Below are 21,322 nucleotides of genomic sequence, written 5' to 3'. Positions count from 1 at the left end.
AAGCCATTTTCAGAGGAGGTCCGGAGAGAAAAGGCAAAGAAATACAGGCAATTTTCAGATAGTAAACAATTTTTAAAGCTGTACAGAAATTTAGACATATTATGCAATTTTAAAGATATAAAAGACAAATAAAAACATTAATGAACAATACAGAAGTGTATACAAATTTTAGAGACGTATAGACTCAGTACAAATAAAGCATATGGAAAGATGACTAAATTATAGTAGTTTGTTGTATAGTTCAGTCTGATTTTTAGGAAAAACTAGCATTTGTTAGGGTTTGTAAATAGCAAGTCTGTGTTATTTTGAAGAACGACAGTCTTTGATTAATTTTATATCCTACACTATATATGTTTATATGCACATGTGCATGTATTCATTTATTTATGCATTTATTTATTAAGTACATTATTTGCATAAGCAGTCATCTATATCATTGTAATTTGCTTCAAATTCACTCACTTTGGCAGACAAAAACAAACATATTGGTAAAATAGTAATTATAAATAATGGGATTATGATTATATATATTTAGTTTGCTAGTCATATGTATTTGTATATATGTACCTGTCTGGTACATTGTACTGAGGCAATGTAAGAGTTAAATTAAGCAGTTGTAGGGTGAAAGGGTATGTGACATGGATAAAAGATGTGAGGCAGCTAAAGAAAAGGAAGTTATGGGTGGGTGGGGTTATATATAAGGTCTGCTTAGGGGATGGTTGGGTCTTTTTGGCATGGGTGTTTGTTAGGTAAGATAAAATTGTTACATTTGGAGCATAGTAACACCAAGGTGGTTTTGATTCATTTAGGGAGTAATGATTTGGGTTTAGTACTCAAAAGAATGCTATCAGGTCAGATGGTGCATGACTTTGTGGTTTTGTTGCAGAGGTTTCTGGAGGCAGTGTCTGTTTGGTCAGAAATTATGCCCAGGTTAGTGTGGAGACAAACTAAATGTTTTAAGGTATAGAAACTCACTCAGCATTTCATCAGTCATAGAGTAATAAGGGCAATTAGTTCACTGAATGTCAATATTGTATCTCATAAGGAACTGTTGGATAGGGATCAATTATGGTATAAGGAAGAGGGAGTACATTTGAGGGGGGTGAACCTGATTTATTTAATTTGAATATTTTTCGTGGCACTGCAGTTGTAGTTGACTACGTTTGTCTGAAAAGAAGAAAAGGGGAACAGCCTGTGGCCAGGCTGGTGGGCATTGGTAAAGGGGCCTGGTGTTTTCTTAGTTAGAACCCCTCTCTTTGGTTGTTTGGAATGCAGATGTGAGTGGGGGTGGCAGTCTGCTCTGGTGAGCATGCTTGTTTCACTGAGTGGATTGGGTTTATGCTGCTGGTTCTGCAAGGTTTGGTGGTGAGTGTGTTTATACCACCATGATGGCTAATGTCTTACATTATGGGGATCCAGCATCTGTCAGCCTGGGAGGATATGATAAACAGACCTCGCTGTTTTGCTAGAGATGGTCTACACATGTCCCCCCTAGGTTTTCAGATAATGGTAAAGGCCCTTGCCTCCCCCATACTGCCTGTTTTAGGCAATGTCAAAACAACAAATTTTCCAACTTAACAAAATCTAATTGAGACAAACACAGAGTCATGCTGCTTAATGGTAGGAGTTTAAACAAGAAACTGCACTCCCTGGAAGTGCTACTCACCTTAGAGGATACTGACATCTGTGCAGTTACCAAGACATGGTTCAAGGCTGCTGAGAGAACCCTGGTCATGCAAGGCTACAATGCCTTCCACACATTCAGACCTCAAAAAATGAGCATGAGGGAACTAAAGGTGGAGTTGTATCCATCTTCATTAAAACCAAATACACTTCGAGACTGCTCAAACAGAATAACTCACTAAAATTAAGCTTTCTATAATTAACATTTGGGAAAGTAACATATCACATCATTGCTAGTTATAGATCTCCCATCATGAACCAGGTAAGCATACCACCTACCTCGATTTACTGGAATCCCTCGCTCTACAGCCTAACACCTTCGTCATGGGAGATTTCAACTATCCTTCCATAGACTGGGGGACATACATGAGCAAAAACATGCTCACCCAGAGGTTCCTGTACTTTGTTAACACAAATGCTCTGGAACAAACAATCTGCACCTCCACTAGGGGCTCTAATGTTCTGGATATAGTATTCACTAACATGGGCGGTCGCTGTACTTCCCCATGCATGATGCCCTCCATGGTTAGGTCAGATCACAAATCAGTCTGTCTGAAGTAACTACTGGAACTGACACCCTCACGGGAACACAAATTATGAATAACTTCACCAAAGCTAACTACAGTGTACTAAATGATGGTATAAAAAGCTTCATGCCACCCGCAATTGCAGACACCGATGATCACTATGCAAAAGTGTATGCAAATGCCCTGTACAAACACTTAAGTGACTGCATAAACTCTACTGTACCTGACCATATGAAAACCAGGTCTTCCTGTAAAAGCAAGCCAACAAGGTGGACTTCAGGTATAAACAGATTATATAACAAGAGGAAAAACTGTTGTCGAAAAGCAAGAGGGATATCACTCTGCATAGGAAGAGTTCCCTCCTAAGCCAAAACAGGAAAATCGGAAATCTTATAAAATCTTCTAAACCAAATTGCAAAACTAAAATTGAATCCCTAGCCAAGCATAAACATAAGGCATTCTTTAACTACATCCTAAGTCTAAAAGGGAATGGCCAGCTATGTACCAAACTGGTTGTATATGGGATCACTCATACATTGGAAGCTATCACCAACCTGCTAGCTGACAGATTCAGTGCAAACTTCATCCTCCCTATCCCTGCCTACCATATCCCAAAGCATACCTGGCACCAGCCCCCTGCCTAGTATATCTACAGAACAGGTCATCTCTGCATTCACCAAGGCCAAAAACATGGCCTCAGTGGGACTAGATAATATCCCAGGTTGTTTGCTAAACAATCTAAAATAAGAACTAGTAGACCCACTTGGCATTCTATTTAATCATAGCTTGAGAACTGGTATGTGCCTGCAGAATGGAGAACAGCAACAGTAATGCCCTTGCATAAAGGGGGGGGCATCAAATTACCCTGGGAACTACAGACCCATACATCTAACCAGACTCATTTGAAAGGCCATGGAAAGAATTATCATAGACCTTATCAACAAGGACATGGGCAACCTCCAAATGCTGGACCCAACCCAGTTTGGTTTTGTTAATGGTAGTTCCTGCTTATTAAACCCAGTAAACTTCTTTGAGAATGTAACCAAAGCCATGGATGAAGGTAAAACAGTGCATACCACCTGTTTCAAACTTGCCAAGGCTTTTGACACAATTCCCCACTCTGGCATCATTGAGAAACTCTCCCAGATAGGGATTATCCCTTACATTACAAGATGCTTAGCCAACTGGCTCACCGATAGAACTCACTCCATCAAAATTGGTGATTCCACCTCTACCAGTAGACCCATGGCCAATGAAGTACCACAGGGCTTTGTACTGGGCCTCTTATTGTTTGACATCCATTTCTCAAAAGTCCAGGCCAAAGAAGATTGCCTTTGGCTCACCAAGTTCGCTGATGATTGCAAACTGGGAGCAATCATTGAGTTTCGCAATGATGTCAACATATTACAAGAAAGGCTAACACGAACAAATGATTGGTGCCAAAGCCATGGTCTAAAACTAAATGCAAAAATATGCATTATTATTCATTTTGGCAAAACAGAATTTCCTACAAATTACAAAATTGACAGCATCCACATGAGTTTCAACCGAGTGGTGTGAGACTTGAGAACACAGGTTGATGGTAATCTGAACTTTGACCACCAAGTTTCCACAATGGTAAGGAAAGCCTTCTATGAAGCACACCTCATAAGCTTAGTATCCAGGTCAAGGAATGTTACAACTCCACTATACTCGAGTCTCATCAGACCACTAATAAAGTATAATGAACCCTTTTGCATGTATCTCACCAGGCACCTGCAGTAGCTGGAGATACCACAGAGGTTTCTCACTAAGAAAATACAGGGATTCCAAACCAATGACATACATGGACAGGCTAAAAGCCATTTCACTTTACTCTGTATCTTACAGGCTGCTGAGAGGTGACTTGTGCCTGGCCTATAGGGCACTCTCCAACCTTACCATAATGGAAATGCTGCACATCTGCAAGTCAAATGGCTCAAGAGTCCCTCACTCTGGGGATCTCAGCCTAGCTTGTGACATTAACGGATTATGCTAGAGAGACAGATGTGTCGCCCAGAGACTATTGCTTCTCTGGAATAGACTCCCTATTCATGTAAAACAGAGTTCCTCACTGACCCTATTCAAACAAAACCTAGATAATTGGATGGGAGACCACAAATTCACCCCTGGGGTGGCACCCTTGTCCCTCATGGACAGGGGTAGAAGTGATGATCACAGACCTGCTCTGTTCATAAACTCATTCTGTGAGCTACCTAAAAAGAACAAATGGGTATAATTGGGATTAGCATGGCTAAGCTTGTAAAGGCTCTAGGGCCACTAACCTAGTAACCTCCTATGAACCTATGAACCTATGAATCTATAAACCTATGCTGTTAATTCATGTGATAACTGAAATGTTTATGTATGTTCAAAATGCTGTTATTTATCAATAAATGGTTAGAGTGACAATATGGTTTGGTGATTTTCCCAGGAAAGGGGATATGTACATAAAAAAATATATATAAAAAAAAGTAAATATATCTCTCTATATGTATATATCTACATCTATATATATATATATATATATATATATATATATATATATATATATATATATATAATCTATAGATATATATATATGTGTGTGTGTGTGTGTGTGAGTATATATATATATATATATATATATATATATATATATATATATATATATATATCTATATATAAATATACACACAAATATATATTACTAAAACATTCTGCTGTACATACACTGTAAAAATGGTGGAATTTCAATGTCAGATCATAGGTTCTGGTTCTGAGAGTCTTTAATAATGGAACCCCCTCAAATCACACTAAAATACTGAGTCTTCCTACATACCAGAATAATATTTTAGATCTCCCCATACAAGAAAAAACACATACTGTACTGTTAAGGAGTGTATTAATACCTCCCACCCAAAAGACACACACACACACACACACACACACACACACACACACACACACACACACACACACACACACACACACACACACACACTAATTAGTTTGCTATTTATTTGCAGTTAAGTACAAAAGCATATTAATCTGCATTTCGACTTATAACACATGAAAAAAATAGTATAGAAGAGTTAATGTTTTTAAACGGATAACATAGTCAAACTTGCCTAGGCATCTCCTGAAATCATCCAATAGGAGATTGTCTTGTGATTTGAGAAGCACTGGCTTAGATGCATTGTTTTTACATTAGTTTCAGGTCTGTTATGTAATCTCTGGAAGGAAGGTGTACTAGCTATCGTCCATCCTTGGAGCTTCTCCTTTTCATGTGAAAATGGAAAGATGATGTATTATATTTTCACATATAGTACTACTGAATATTTTAACCCTTCTTTTTCCTTATAGAATTAGTAATGCTGCCTCTTGAGGCATTAACTAAGATATCAATGGATGTTGACCTTCAGTCATGCAGAGTTGATAATACATGTTTCCCTGTCCTGCTTTCTGTCAAAATCCTGAAGATAAAAAAGTCAAATTTGAAAAAATGTCCTAAACAAAATAATCTGATACAACCCTATAGTTAACATATCTGTGTCACTGACAAGTATTGATAGTTAACAGGATAGAGTTCTTGGCTACATGACCTTTAGTGTGGTTAAGAAAAAAGTACAGAGGAGGGTATGTTGTAACGGACAAGTTATAGATTGTTATTTCCATTCATGTCTGTTGTCAGCCTAGATGTTGGAAATGAATAACTGCAGAAAATAAGATTTAATGTAACTGGATAATGTTGCTAAGGGAATCAGCAAGACAAAAGTCACAAGTCCTAAATCTGACACTGCTTAAGAAAAAATAAATAAATAAAGTGTTCTGTAGAAGACTGACACAAAACTGTTAACTCACAGTAAGTATGAATATGAGATGAAATGTAAAAATATTCTCATAATAAAAAAGGTATTTTGAAATTATGCAGATAAACCAAAATAAAAATTGCATTTCTATACTGAAAATTGAGAAAAGTGAAAAATATCTGCACATTTACCATTTGTTTGTTGCACTTTTGATGTGATCATACCTTTATTTTTGCTAGTTAGTTAAATAAAATGTGAGTTTGTGCAAGACATGAATATAGATGCAAATGTTTATGTTTGTGTTGTGTTATACCCTATTCTTTTCTTGTAAAGACAAATGATCTACTTTATATAGTATCTTCAACAAATGAGTAATGCATTTCACACCAAGTAGTGCTTTTTAAATATCTGTAAAAATCTGTAAACCTTTTTACTTGATTGAACTTTTTCTGTGTGAATCTGTTAATAATTACTATCACCACGTGTGCTAGCTGTTGTACAAGAAACAACTCCAGAGATGGGACCCATATTGCACAGTAACCCTTGCAAATGTTTCTGTTTATATTGTTTAAACCTTTCTCTCAACATTCAGACATCCACCTTTTATCAAATCAGTGCATGCACGCAAATGAATTTTTGCGGATAGGTTAGCAAAAGCAGAGACATAAAAATAGGAACCTGATGCTAAATGGCTTTTGTTAACAAATGTTGTGAGGATTTGCCTATTATGTTAAACTGAAGCAGACATTTAGTCTTACTGAATCAAGGAGAAATAGCAAATCAAAGTTCTGCAAAAATCATGCCTTGTAGTTCAAAAGTTTGCTTCTGGCATATGGCCGTGCATTTTGTTGCTTTACAGCATACATTGTTAGCATATCTGTGGCCTTTGTTTTGGCAATATTCATTATTATGTATAAGAATGGTAACATTAATTCACTATTTCTACTCATTCCTCTGGTACCATAAATAATAACAAATGCTAGTCATATGGTATATATGATATAGTTTTGGTGTTACTGCATTGTCACTAAAACAGAATCTGCAGAGCATTATATATATTAGGTTTTTAGTATTCTTTGTGACATACTGTATAGCAGTTTCCCCTCATTATCCCTCATGGTGTATTACTATGTTGTGAAGTTGTGTTACTGACCTAGCTGACCTGTTCAGTTTATGTGGCTAGCATTCACATTTCATAATCCTGGTCTGGCAGGCTTCCATGAACATGCTTTTATCAAATGCTCACTAGTGGGCTATATATATATATATTATGTAGGCTTAGACTGATTTATATGTAAGTTAAAGCCAGCTTTTGGTTAAAAAGGTGGTAGATCTTTTGCTGCTTGTTGCAAACTATGATGGGAAAAAGAAAAATAATTAAGTAATTAGTGTTTTTTAGCAATGAGCTAAATAAAATTATTATTGTGAAGCAGACCTTGCATGAGATAAAAAAGATGGGAGGATAGAACTGCACTTCATAGTGGAATCTCAAAACTGATGTAGGCAATTTCACTATTCCTCTTTTCTGTAGAAGAAAAAATGTTTTAAATATAATGGTAGGACGTAGTATTTTATCCTATAAACAAACTGATTGTACAGTACCCGATACTTTATGCCATTAAGCAGACAAGAATAAACTGATGCCATTTTACTCTGTTGTTCCATGTAACTACAAAATAGCAGCTCATCCCCATGATATACGTAGCGGTTAAAATTCAGCGACAGATTCCAAGCATTTACAAAAGTGCAGGCTAACTCAAACTGTCTATAAACATGCTGATCTGATAGTTGTTTCCTACTGTATAATACAATGGGGCCTCAATAACTCAGTGCTGAAATGGGCTCATTGGTCAACATGTCTTGTGGGAACAGCAGTGGATATAATAACAAAAGTTTCTACTCTAGAATAGATCTTTGCTTGGGTGCTCCCAGGAGACATTATATTCTTGCTCTTTGCTGTATTTCTATTTAACAAAACAGAACTCATCTTGTCAATGAATACATTCTTCAATATTTTATAAATAGTTAATGTCTGTACCTTTTATTTCCATTCGTGACTGGTAGCATAGCAAATAATGGTACTTATGGGTCTATATTATATTAACAAAAGCTGATAACAGTGAATAGCTACTCATTGGCACATAAAGAATGAACTCCGCTAACATCGGTGGATGTCTCCATCAAAAATATGCTTCTCGAATTGCCATAGTTGGCCCAAACAAAATAATCCAAACGTATGATGTGAAAACGTATCTAATGTACATCTCCATTATATATCACTAACGTACGTTGAGTGTAAATTAAAATAAAGTAAGCTGATTCCATTTATCATATAATATGTTACTAATCATGTATTTTACAACCACATCCATCATAGAGAAAGTAAAAATACAGTCTACCAATATTATTATAAGATATAAACAGGAGCCACTTAAGGTGCATGCTGCATGTACGGAAGGTGTGCGTATGGCATTCTTACCTATGTTATCATGCCTACAAAACTGATGACATCTCCTGGTGTTATAGGTAATTCTTACAGAACTGTCATGTCTCAAAAAGATAAGGAAATGTTAATCGTAGATTTTTTTGTATAACTTGGAGAAGGTTATCAAGAACAGGAAATACTGATGTTGTAGGCTGAAGTACGGACAGAAATGTAAAGGAAGGGCTATCACTACGTGGCAGGGAGAGAAGGAAATACTATTAAAATCAGCTGGTCATAGTCATGCTTCTGACGTGACAGAAGTAGAAAGATATAAAGCATGTGAGAAATTAAAGGAATGTGCAGCTATTTGTAGAGACACCCCCGCCCTAGTAGTTGATGACGTAGTAGCTAGCTCTTCTACTGAAAGTACTTTGAGTTTACCTAGTAGAAGGTCTATGTTACAGCAGGTCAACAGAGTTAGACGTAAAAATCTGCTTACACATAGCACACCATCTACTTCCCTTAGTACAGTTAGTTTACTTTATACACTAAAGCAGTCTACATTCATTCAGGAACGTAAAGTAGATATACAGACCAATTTGTATGTTTTGGTATTTTCTACTAAAGAGAATTTGAGAGACCTATGTAAATCCTGTATTTGGTTTGTGGATGGTGTATTTTTGACTAAAGGACAGTTCTGCTGACAATTGTATAGTATTCATGCGTTGATCTCATATAGTGGCAATCAAAAATGTGTGCCTCTCGTCTATTGTTTGATGACAAAAAAGTAATTTAAGTCATACAATTTCATGTCAGAGTGTGTGTGTGTTTAACTTGTTGTGTAGAATTCAGTTAACAGCTACAGTAAAGTACCTACTGTGTGATTTTGAGTTAGCTGCTATAAAAAGTATTACAGCTAACTTCTCCTAATGTGTCCTGCAAATGTTGTCTCTTCCATTTCACACAAAATGATTTGCAAAAAGTGCAAAGTGTGGGGTTGTCAACACTCTATGGTAATTGTGTAGAATTCCAACACTCAGTCAAAAAGTTAATAGCGCTATATTTTGTTAAGGAAAGTGAAGTTATTCCTGCATTTCATGACTTGTGTAAACATTTTCCACGTGAAGGAAAAGAACTGTTAACTTATTTTTCAGATGTGTACATCTTTGGACGTGCCCATAAACAGTCAACTCGTATGTCAGCTACTCCTCGTTTTCCACCTATATATCCCATTTCATTCTGGAATATATAATCATTAAACAAGGTGGTGCTACCTTGTACTCAAAATTACATGAATGGCTAGCATAGGCATGTAAGATGTTTGCTTGGTAGGAGAATATCCAATATTCCAGCTGTCATTTCTGTCCTAGCTAGAGAACAAAACAGAGTTAATGAGTTGCAATTGCAACTCATGTCAGCATGTCCACCATCACCAAAAAAAAAGAAAAGTTATTGAACGGCAGCACCGTTTGCAAACTGTCCGGGAGAAAAAAGAATATAGTACACAGGACTTCCTAACAGCAGTTGCAATGTTATTAAAAGTATAGTGTAGTAGTATTCACTTGAAATGTTGCACGCATGAAACACAATGTTCACAATTTTGTTTAGGTGTAATAGAAGAATGTGTTTACATTTAATGTGTGACACGCTATTGGGAATTTATGATAGGTTATATGTAATACATTTGTTGGCAATTTATTATACACTTTCACTTAGTTTGTTTTGTTTATGTGTGATATAGATTGGTAAAACATGACGGGAATGTTTATTTATGTTGGGGTATTGGCAGCATGTTTAATCTCTTTATCTACACCAGAATCGCAATGTTAGCCAACAATAACAATCTGATGTTATGCATCACAACGTATGCGTCTTTCTTTGTTATTGAACTTCATTGTTTACATGTCGATGTGGTCGTATTCGGTATTAACAGCTTTTGTTAAGATAATATAGACCTGGTACTTACGTATTATCGCAACCAGATTTGTAAGCAGGCATAATTCACAATGTTCTCACAAAAGGAATTTATCTTATAGTGAAAAGGGGTGTGTAAACTCCTAAGTACTATTTTATCACATTGATTATGAAATAGGAACAGGAATAACAGTGAAATTCTTCTTCCTGGGTAGTGTCCTTTAATGACATAACTGGTACTTGCGTATTAAGAAGAGGAATTTTGCAATAATTATTTATCGACTGCTTAAGGTTATCTTACTTCGTCAACTTTTCAAGATAATACTAGGTTATCTTACTTTGTCAACTTTTCAAGATAATACTGTTGATATTTTATGAACTTGTCTCTGGAGACAAGAGGTTGAGTGCTAGGCGATAATGGAGAACGCTGCACTGAACATGTCACACTCATACTCACAGACATGAGTTACACTCAGTCCAGTATTCTCCATTATTGCCCGGTATAATGTGCCATGGATATCAGTTAAAATATTCTTAATATTCAATGTGTGACAGGTCCTTTCAATATGGACTGTGAGGAACATGGACTTTTTAGGACTATAAAAGGGCAATGTTCTTCATAATGAGGTAAATTTGAGAGGTATGCTTGGCAGTGGCAATGGAAGTGATAACCCTAATCATTACAGCAAAAGTATAATAACAATGACAACACAAGCTTGTTAATAACATTTTTCTTTAGTTTAATAACCTTACACAGAGTTAAAACAAATGTTGACAGAAACAGCAACAAATACTTTATAAATTACTCAGTCAACTGATTTAATGACAGCAGCTAAACCTACTTCTTTGTACTGATGCACTAATTAGACAAGTTCCATTATGCCTGCTTACAAATCTGGTTGGGATAATACGTAAGTACCCAAATAATTTATTATACTAACTGCATGCCAGTAGAAGCCTGGTTTCGGTACATTATAAGAGTGGCATTTGTTATTTTGTCAGTTTACTCTTGAAGCTTTGCTCTTTACTGGCTACAAAGCTGTGCTCTTTCAAGCTATATTTACGTTATGCATAATAATTTCCTATGTTGAAAATATAACTCCCAATTTAGCAGTTTTGTTATATCTGTCATCCATCCAGTAATATGACCTATAGTGCAAAGGTACATGGTTACTGTACATGATGAGAATGAAATATACTGCACTAGTAAGTAAAATCAGCTGCATGGCAGTTGATCACATAGTGGACTGATGTTTTATGGATGATTTATGGTACTTATTACCAAGGTTGTAATAAATGAGGTTTACCACGATCATTTCATTACAAGTGTTTCAAAAGATGCATTTAATATTGCTGCTCTGACTGCTTCAGTGATAGTTATAACACAGGTGTGTTTTTCCATCACTTGAAGGAAGCAGAAGGCTATACATTAATGAGACTCTCTGCTCGGGTCTCATATTTTGATTACCATGGCAACCTGTAGCTCAGTTTACTGGCAATCTGCTCTCCCTTAATGCTGTCATAAGCACAGGTTTGTAGTCCCTAGCATGTGTGTCTTACATAACATGATGACCACCAGGTATGTTAAAAGGTGGTACTAATGTCACTGCGTTTCAGTCTGATAATCTGGATTGGAGTATTAGATGATGAACAGTTTAAAATTAGACCTTAATTGTGAGGTAAAGGGACAAAGACAGATGTGAGTGCTTCTGAGAAGTGCTTAGCTTCTAGGAGGTAACTCAGTATCAGCATTATATGTACTGCATCACATACAACACATTGCCAATTTGCTTTTGAAATATTTTAGTGAGATTATTTTACTCTGTTGTTTATTCACATAATTTGACATTTCTTCTTATTGTTTACCCATCAGTTTTACCAATTTTTCTGAAAGTAACATATGTATTCTTCACATACATACACATATGCACATGTACACACACACGCGCACGCACACACACACACACACACACACACACACACACACACACACACACACACACACACACGCGCGCGTGGTTTACTATTGTTTGTGCGAACGACATTCTATCAGCTGCAGTGTGCCGAAAAACAGAATTTTGAACGCACAAGGACTTTTGTACCAGATAGTCGACTCCACTTATGCGAATGTACAACTGCATTTGTATAAGTGGAAATTGACTATCTGCATGGAGATTGCAATACAGTGGGGAGTGGAAATTCATCCACATCCCACTGTAGTGCGATCTCAGAGTTAGAATATATAAGTAGGGGGGTGGGTGCAGAGGGGCTTGCCCCCCTGCAAAAATGTGATAGCTGTATGAGAGTTTGATTTACATCAGCTCCTATACAGCTATTAAGTGGTGGTTTTGACAAGAATGTTGATTCAAATGCATCGAGCATTAGGTTCGACATTGTGTAAGTTATATTTTTTACTTTCGGTATTACCATTCGTTTATTTGAATGGAAAATGTTTTTCCATTTGAATAAACAATAGTAAACCCACACACACACACACACACACACACACACACACACACACACACACACACACACACACACACACACACACACACACACATGCAAATACATACACACAGTGTTTCATGTGTGTGTGTGTGTGTGTGTGCCTCCCAAACATCTCTGATGCTCAGGTGAAGGCTGCCCTCTCCAAAGCAAAAAGCACTGCTTCCATGGGACCAGATGGCATCCCAGGTTGCGTCCAACATGAACTCCAAGAGGAACTAATCCCTCAAATAAAACAGCTATACAATCTCAGCCTCACTACAGGATATGTGCCCACAGAATGGCGTACAGCAACAGTGGTCCCACTCCACAAAGGTGGAGCCTCTACAGACCCTGGAAACTATCGCCCCATAAGCCTGACTAGCTTAGTCTGCAAGGCTATGGAGAGGATCATCATGGAGCTCATAAACAAAGATATTGGGGACCTACAGACACTAGATCCTACCCAGTTTGGCTTTGTCAAGGTCAGATCCTGCCTTTTGAACCTGGTTGACTTCTTTGAAACAGTCACCAAAGCCATAGATGAAGGGAAGGTAGTCCACACAGCCTATCTGGACCTTGCAAAGGCATTTGACACAATACCCCACTCGGGCATCATAGATAAGCTATCCAGCTTAAATATAAACCCCTATGTCACAAGATGGGTCACAAACTGGCTCAAAGACAGAACCCACAGAGTGGGAGTTGCTGGAGCCATGTCAGACTCGAAACCGGTCACAAGTGGCATCCCACAGGGTTCTGTCCTGGGACCACTCTTGTTCGGTATATACTTTTCTGAGGTACAGGCAAACGTGGGAGGACTATGGCTCACCAAGTTTGCAGACGACTGCAAACTGGGCGCCATAATCAACTCTCCAGCTGACACAAACATCCTTCAAAAAGGTCTCACAGAGACAGATAACTGGTGCCAGCACCATAGTTGATAAATCACTGGAACCACCACGATGTAAAATTAAACAAATGATGTATTTAATTAGAGAGAAGAACAAGCGCTTTCACGCACTTTGCTAGTGCGCTTCATCAGGTTACCAGCCAGCCAGCACCATGGTTTAAAGCTAAATGCCAAAAAATGTATAGTCATACCCTTTGGCAAAAACAATGTGCCCACAAATTACCACATAGGCGGAAACCCATTAAGTACAGAGAAAGTTATTAGGGACCTGGGGACCCAGGTTGATAGCAATCTCTCCTTTGAAAACCACATTGCCAAAGTGGTTAGAAAGACCTTCTACATAGCCCACCTCATCACGAAGGGTTTCACATCTAGATCAAGAGAGGTAATCGTGCCCCTTTATTCATCCCTCATCAGACCCATCATAGAATACAATGCCCCTTTTGGGATGTACCTTACCCAACACCTGCAGCAATTAGAAAGACCCCAAAAGTATCTCACCAAGAAGATCAAGGGTCTCAAACAGATGCCATATGCTGCTCGGTTAAAAAAACTCCAGCTCTACTCAGTTGCATACCACCTACTTCGAGGCGATCTATGCCTGACATACAAAGCTATGTCAAATCCAGAATTAATGGATATGCTCCACCTCAGTAAATCTAAATCCCTTAGAGCCACACGCTCAAGGGACTTGAACCTCAGCACAGAAATAAATAGAACTTGGAGGGACAGGTTCATAACCCAGAGGCTCCCTTCGCTCTGGAATAGAATTCCAGTTCATGTGAGGCAGAGCACCTCACTGAATCTCTTCAAGAAGAATCTCGATAAGTGGATGGGGGATCATAGGTTTGTCCCAGGGATTACTCCCGTGTCACTATTAGACAGAGGCACAGTAAACTAAACCTTAAAAAGGGCACAGTATACTCAAATCAAGGGGTGGCGTAAGCCATACAGAATTGGGCTAGGCTTATAATTGCCCCAGGGCAGATAGCCTAGTATGAACCTATGAACCTATGAACCTATATATATACATATATATATATATATATATATATATATATATATATATATATATATATATATATATATATATAAGCAATTTCATTTTATCTTAAACATTATCTCCTACAGTGGAGAGATAAAACAATATTTTCAGTTTTTTTCCCTTTGCATAGTGTATAAATAGGTTAAATCTAGGGCTTTTAGATATGAATAACTTTCAGTGCTTTCAAAATTGCAGACTAGTTCTCACTAGCTGAGCCACACAAATATATGATGTTATCTCTATCTTTTCTAAATAGATTAAAATAATTTTAGGATATCAGACAAACCACTGCTATGGAAAATAGCATATTGTTACACACTACAGAGATATACTGTGGAGAAATATAGAATGTCTGCAGAATTCATTGTCAATAACTCAAGGAAGTAAATTGCTAGCTTCATCAATGTTGACTGCAGTCAGAGAGAAGGCATTAACTAACATGTAATTTAATTTTCTACAGGTTTTAATGGAAAAGCTGTGAATTACACAACTTTATTTATTTTAACTTATATATGGGTATGGAAATGACATAGGTTACCTTTTTCTAACAACTTCATACTAAATTATGTCATTTGTGACTTTCACTCACTGTGTGTGGAGTAGTAGGCGTGTTTTGTTTGTATTTGCTCTAGTATTGTTTGGGTACGTTAGTCTCATTACATTTTGAAAAAAATAACTGCTCATTGACTGGGTCTCTCTGTCTCTGTATTATCTATCTGTCTGTGTGTGTATATATATATATATATATATATATATATATATATATATATATATATATATATATATATATATATATATATATATATATATATATATATATATATATGAGTCTATGTCAGATGATCAACTTTTTGAACTGAAAAAATATAGAAGAGACCATAAGATCGAGTTTCTGAAAACTCAAACATCAAAAAAAAGAAAAAAAACAAAAATCTTTTTTTATGTTTTTGCAGGGGAGGCAAGCCCCCCTGCACCCCAGCAGATTATATATACCAACTCAGAGATGGCACTACAGTGAGGACAAGAGTAAATTTCCCAATCCTCGCTGTACCACGATCTCCATTCAAATGCTTTGAGTTTTCAAAAATTTGATCATATGGTCTCAACCATATGGAGTTCGAGTTTCTGAAAACTTGATCTAATGATAGGGATGGTAACACAGACAAACCGTTTAGTAAAAAATATGCAAGAAGACCCAGTCAAGCTGGAGGCTTTACTGTGTAATACTGTAACCCTCCTATAATGGTAGCCCATGATATATATACAAATGACTTATAAGGGCGTAACAGTGTTTCATCTACATGGCTTCTGAATGCCCGTGACTTATTACTTATGCCTTTTTAAGCTCTTTATTGGTACATTCAATACAATTACTAATTTTTATGTATTCTTTCGTCTACTTACATACTTTCTGCTTCTTCTCCAATATCATCCGACCTATATTTTGTCTTTTGCCACTTCCTTTTCCCATATTTCATTACTGTACTTACGTTGCTGTCTTCTTGTTGCAGTATTTTAAACAAAACAAAATCTAAATAATAATATAGTTAAAAATAAAACTATTACTTGAAGCATTTCTATCTCTATGTACTTATCTAATTTTAAAATGACTGTTTACCAGGCTCTAACAGTATACTCACAAAATATTTTTATTTATTTATTTGCATTTGTTTACTGGAAAAGTCTGGCTGGGCCAGAAGCTCATTTTCAGCTGAGGTCCGGGGAGAAAAGCTCCACAGAAATATAAGAAAAATATAATAATTAGATAGTACAATAGTATACTTACAATAAAATGGAGAATACACGTCATCTAGTTAGTCTATATAAAGTAGTATTTAATACAGTTTTCTAGTAGATCTTCTTTTTTCGGCTTTTCCTGGTTAGGGGTCACCACAGCGGATCACCTGTCCACTCATGATTGGCAGTGGAGTTTTACAGTGTCGAGTTGCAAGCCCGGCGCCCAACCTTCCACAGAAGGCACACACATGCACACACTCACACCTAGGGCCAAATTAGAGTGTCCAATTCACCTACAGCATGTCTTTGGGATGTGGGAGGAAACCGGAGCATCTGGAGGAAACCCACGTGACCACAGGGAGGACATGAAGACTCCGCACAGAAGGCACCCCAGCCGAGGATTGAACCGGAGAACCTCTTGCTGTGAGGAGGCAACGCTAACCACTGCACCACAGTGGCCGTGTTTTCTAGTACATACAGGTTCAAAAAGAAAAACACACAAGCATTTCAGTGAAGATCACTATGAGAAAAATAAAATTAGTACTGTGTACATATTAAATAATAGGTATAAACAAATGAGATTTCCTCTATATATATATATATATATATATATATATATATATATATATATATATATATATATATATATATATATATATATATATATATATATATATATATATTATTTATTTTTTTTTTTTTTGAGTAGTACTATATACTGAAGAGAGGGAGAAAGTGAGGTAAGGAGTGGACAGTGTGTTGTGAGAATTGTAGATATCTTGTCAGTCACGTTTAGTGCAGGAGCAATGCCAGTTTCTGAATAGATGTTCAAATAGTAGTTGTTTGAAACTGGTAGATTCAGGAGTATTTTGGAGGATGTGGAGTAGAGAGTTCCATAATTTGGCTATTTGATTTAAGAATAGGGCTTTACTGTGAGTGTTGTTAGCTTTGTTTACTGTGAGACAGTTTCTGTCTGCAGATTTTAGACTTTGTGGGCATGAGTAGAGCACAACAAGTTCCTTGAGAGATGGACAACTGTCAGGATGGAGGATGATATTGTGTGTGAATTTAAGTTGGTAGAGATGGAAAAGGTTAGGTAGCTCGACCCAATTTAATTTATGTAAAGCAATACAATGGTGGATTTTGTGGGGAAGGTTGGCTGCAAAATGGGCTATTTTGTTGTAACAAGCTTCCAATTTGGTTAAGCCTGATTTATTTAAGTTGGTAAAGAGAGGGAAAGCATATAGGAACATAGAGAGGAAAAAGGTTCTGGATATGGCTAGTCTAGTATTGTCAGTGAGGAATGGCTTGCTTCTATACAGTGAGCCAAGTTTGATGTGAACTTTCTTAATTGTGATGGCTATGTGTTGCTCAAATCTGAGTTTGTTGTCAGTTGTCATGCCAAGGAGTTTTGTATGCTCATCTGGCTGGATGACTGTGTTGTTTGCTGAGAGAATGGTGAAAGGAGGTGTGGTCAGTGAATGTTTGCTACTGGTAAATAGTATTAACTGTGTCTTTTGGTGTTGAGGATTAGTTGTGATTCACTTAGATATGTTTCTATATCATTAAAAGCTTGTTGGGCTACTATTTGGAGGTCTGATAAGGTATCTGCTGAACAGATTAAAGTTGAATCATCCATATACTGAGCTACTTTAGTGTTTGTTGTGGATGAGGCTAGATCATTGGAGAAGATGGTGAAAAGAAAGGGTCCTAGTATGGACCCTTGGGGGACTCAGACCAAGACAGGCAGAATTGGTGAGAGTTTGGATTTCCATCGTACTGCTTGTTGTCTGTCAGAAAGATAGCTTAGGAACCAGGAGAGGGAAGTCTTTGACAGGTTTAGTGAGGCAAGGGTATTAAGGAGTTTCTGTTGGGAGACAGTGTAGAATGTTTTTGATATGTCTAAGAAGATTGATGCTACTTGCTGGTTTGAATTTCTCAGTTGGTTGATGGTGTTAGAGAAATTAATTAGGGCTGTGGTGATGCTGTGTTTCAGTCTGAAATCATGTTGAGAGGAAGAGATAAGGTTGTGAGATAACAGATATTGTAGTAATTGAGTGTGCATACATTTATCCAGAATTGTGACACAGGGGGAAAGGATGGCTATGGGTCTGTAATTGTTTAATTCTGGTGGTATAGGAAATTTTCCATCATTTTGGGACATGATGTTCTGCTATAGACTTATTTATCAGAATGGAGATAGGCAGAGCTATGGCATCAGCTGAAAGTTTGATGTACTCATTGGGGAGTTGGTCAGCTTTTAAGGAAGAAGGTTTCAGTTTTTTCAGCATTATTCTTATGGTGTTAGTTGGGACAGGTTTGAGGTCAAAAGAGTTGTTGTTAGTTTCTACATTAGGTGGAAGAGATGGTGTGGTGGAATTTCTCCCTGTAACTAAGGAGAGGATGGTGTTTATAAAACAGGTGTTGATTTGTGAGGCACTACTCACACTTTGGTCATTGGTTGTTGGTTCTGGAGTTGTAGCTTTACCTGGGTGGAGGAGCAAGTTAACTGCTTGCCAAAGCTTTGTGGGATTGTTTTCATATTTGTTTTGCATAGATGTTTAATATGTTTTTGTTTAGTTTAAGTTGTTTTTTTTTGTTTGATTGCATAGCTGCTGGTATGCTAGCAGAGTTTTATGGTCTTTTGTTTTCTGGTATTGAAACCACATTTGTCCCTTAGTTTTTGAAGTCTAATTGTTTATTTTTATATCCAGAGCAATCTCTTATTTTTAGCATGACATGTATGAGTTGGTGCTAATCTGTTTAGAATAGCTAGACATATATCACTGAAGTATGTTACGGCCTGGTCAAGTTGGAGATGATGGAGTGGTGTCCAGTTCCATTTATTGAGCATGTCTAAGAATGTTTCGTTAGAGAAGTTTTTAGTATTTCGTAAGACTTTGTAAATTATGGTTCTGGGTGGGTTGAGCTGATGACAGATTAAGTAGGTAGGTCTGTTAGGATCACTTAAAAGGCATCTGGAGAGATAGTTGTGGGTGGTACTGTTAATAACTGACCAGTTTAAGATAGATTCCCTTTTGCTATGTGTATCTATTCAAGTGGGAAACTGGATTGTTTGGGAGAAATCATGTAGATTTATGAAGGTAGAGGGGTTATCACCATTGCAAGTGTTCCAGTCTAAGTTGAGGTCACCTGTGATAATGGTTTCATGGGTGTAGGTTCAGGCTGTCCAGGCTTCGAGTTCCTCAATAGCAGTGGAAGTATTGTTGAGAGGTATGTAAGTGGTTATTATGGCAATATTTTTCTTCGGGTTGATTCTGAGCCGTGTTACTAGGACTTCAAAGTTGCTATTATAAGGGTATTTGATGGGTAGGTAGTCTATGCTTAGATTATCTCTGTAGAAGATTGCAACTCTGCCACCCTTCTTCCTGATCCTGTCTAACCTGTGTACACAGTAACCTTGTGGGAGTATGTCTGGGTCTCTTATATGGGGTTTTAGCCAAGGTTCTGTTGCTATAAGAATGTTTGGTGAGTACTGTGCAATGACTGCATGAAAGTCTGTGATTTTGTTAACTAGGCTTCTAAGGTTCATGTTAAGAATGAGAAGGTCTGAAGTTTTAATGTGAGGAAGTGGTGGAATGGTAGTCATGATGGTATGTTGTGCAGTATGTGGCCCAGGACTGGGATGTATATTACCACTACGGAGAATTTGTGATAATGCAGATGCATGTTTGTGTGACAGTTGGAGAGTATGTGAAGGCATTTGCTGAAGTGGTTAGTGATATTAATGACATCTACATGTCTGAATTGGAAGTATGCAACAGGTGTGTGATTGTAGGGTTGGGAGGAGATGGCAAGGTAGGAGAGTGAGGAGTGGATGGTATTAGTATAATATAATGTGGGGCTATGGACATGTCGTATTTGAAGGTGAGTGTAGGATGTTAGTATGCTGATAGCAGTAGGGGATAGAGTGTGGGCAGGAGAAAGAGCATGGTGTGTATTCTTTTTAAATGTTAGGTTATCTGGGTGGTGTGATGAAGATGTAGGGACAGAGGGGTGTTGGTGTAGTGTGGTGGGAGTAGAGTGATTAAGGACAGTTGCAATTAAGTTGTGTGAGGAGAGGGAGGAGTGTTACAAATAGTGTATTGGTTAATTGAAGTGTGAATGGCAGATGGAGGGGGATTCCTGATTGGGGGAAGTTAGGGGAGTGGTTAGTGGTTTTAAATATAATTCCAAAAATAAATAAAAACTCTCTCTGTTTTCATATTGGTTTAAACAATTGTTAGCTAGTCTATGTAGAATTACCCTGACTGAAATCCAGTTTTTCACTAATCTCACATTCATTTTATTTTTCATAAACTTAATATAGCCCCAAATATATTTTCTTTTCTTTCCCCTTTTACAGGTGGCCATTTAAATATCTCTCTCAAAACTCGAATATTTCTTTTCAGCAGCTTATAAAACTCATATTCTAAACAATCTCTTCCTCATATGCTCAAATCATGTTTTTACATTTTATTGCCATTTTTATATACTCTATTGTTACTTCCTGCTCTAGCCATGACATTCAAACCAATTTTCATCTACATTCTCTGCTCACAACTAAAGTTTTTATTTTGATACCTTGTTTTTCAAACTTATATCCTTCAGAATTTAGTAAGGAAATAAAAAACGTATTTCACCATTTCTCTTCTCACATAATAATGGATTCACTTATTCTCACATTCCTTGATATTCCAGTATCTGCCTCCTATATAACTTATATATATTTTTTGAGCTTCATATTGTCTTGTTTTTATTTATATATATGACTTTTCCCCTTTT

This window comes from Protopterus annectens, chromosome 1.part0 (genome assembly GCF_019279795.1).
Source record: "Protopterus annectens isolate FY-2018-M chromosome 1.part0, PAN1.0, whole genome shotgun sequence".
NCBI lineage: Eukaryota > Metazoa > Chordata > Ceratodontiformes > Protopteridae > Protopterus > Protopterus annectens.
The sequence above is the reverse complement of the archived record's forward strand: the minus strand, read 5'-3'. Positions refer to the sequence as shown.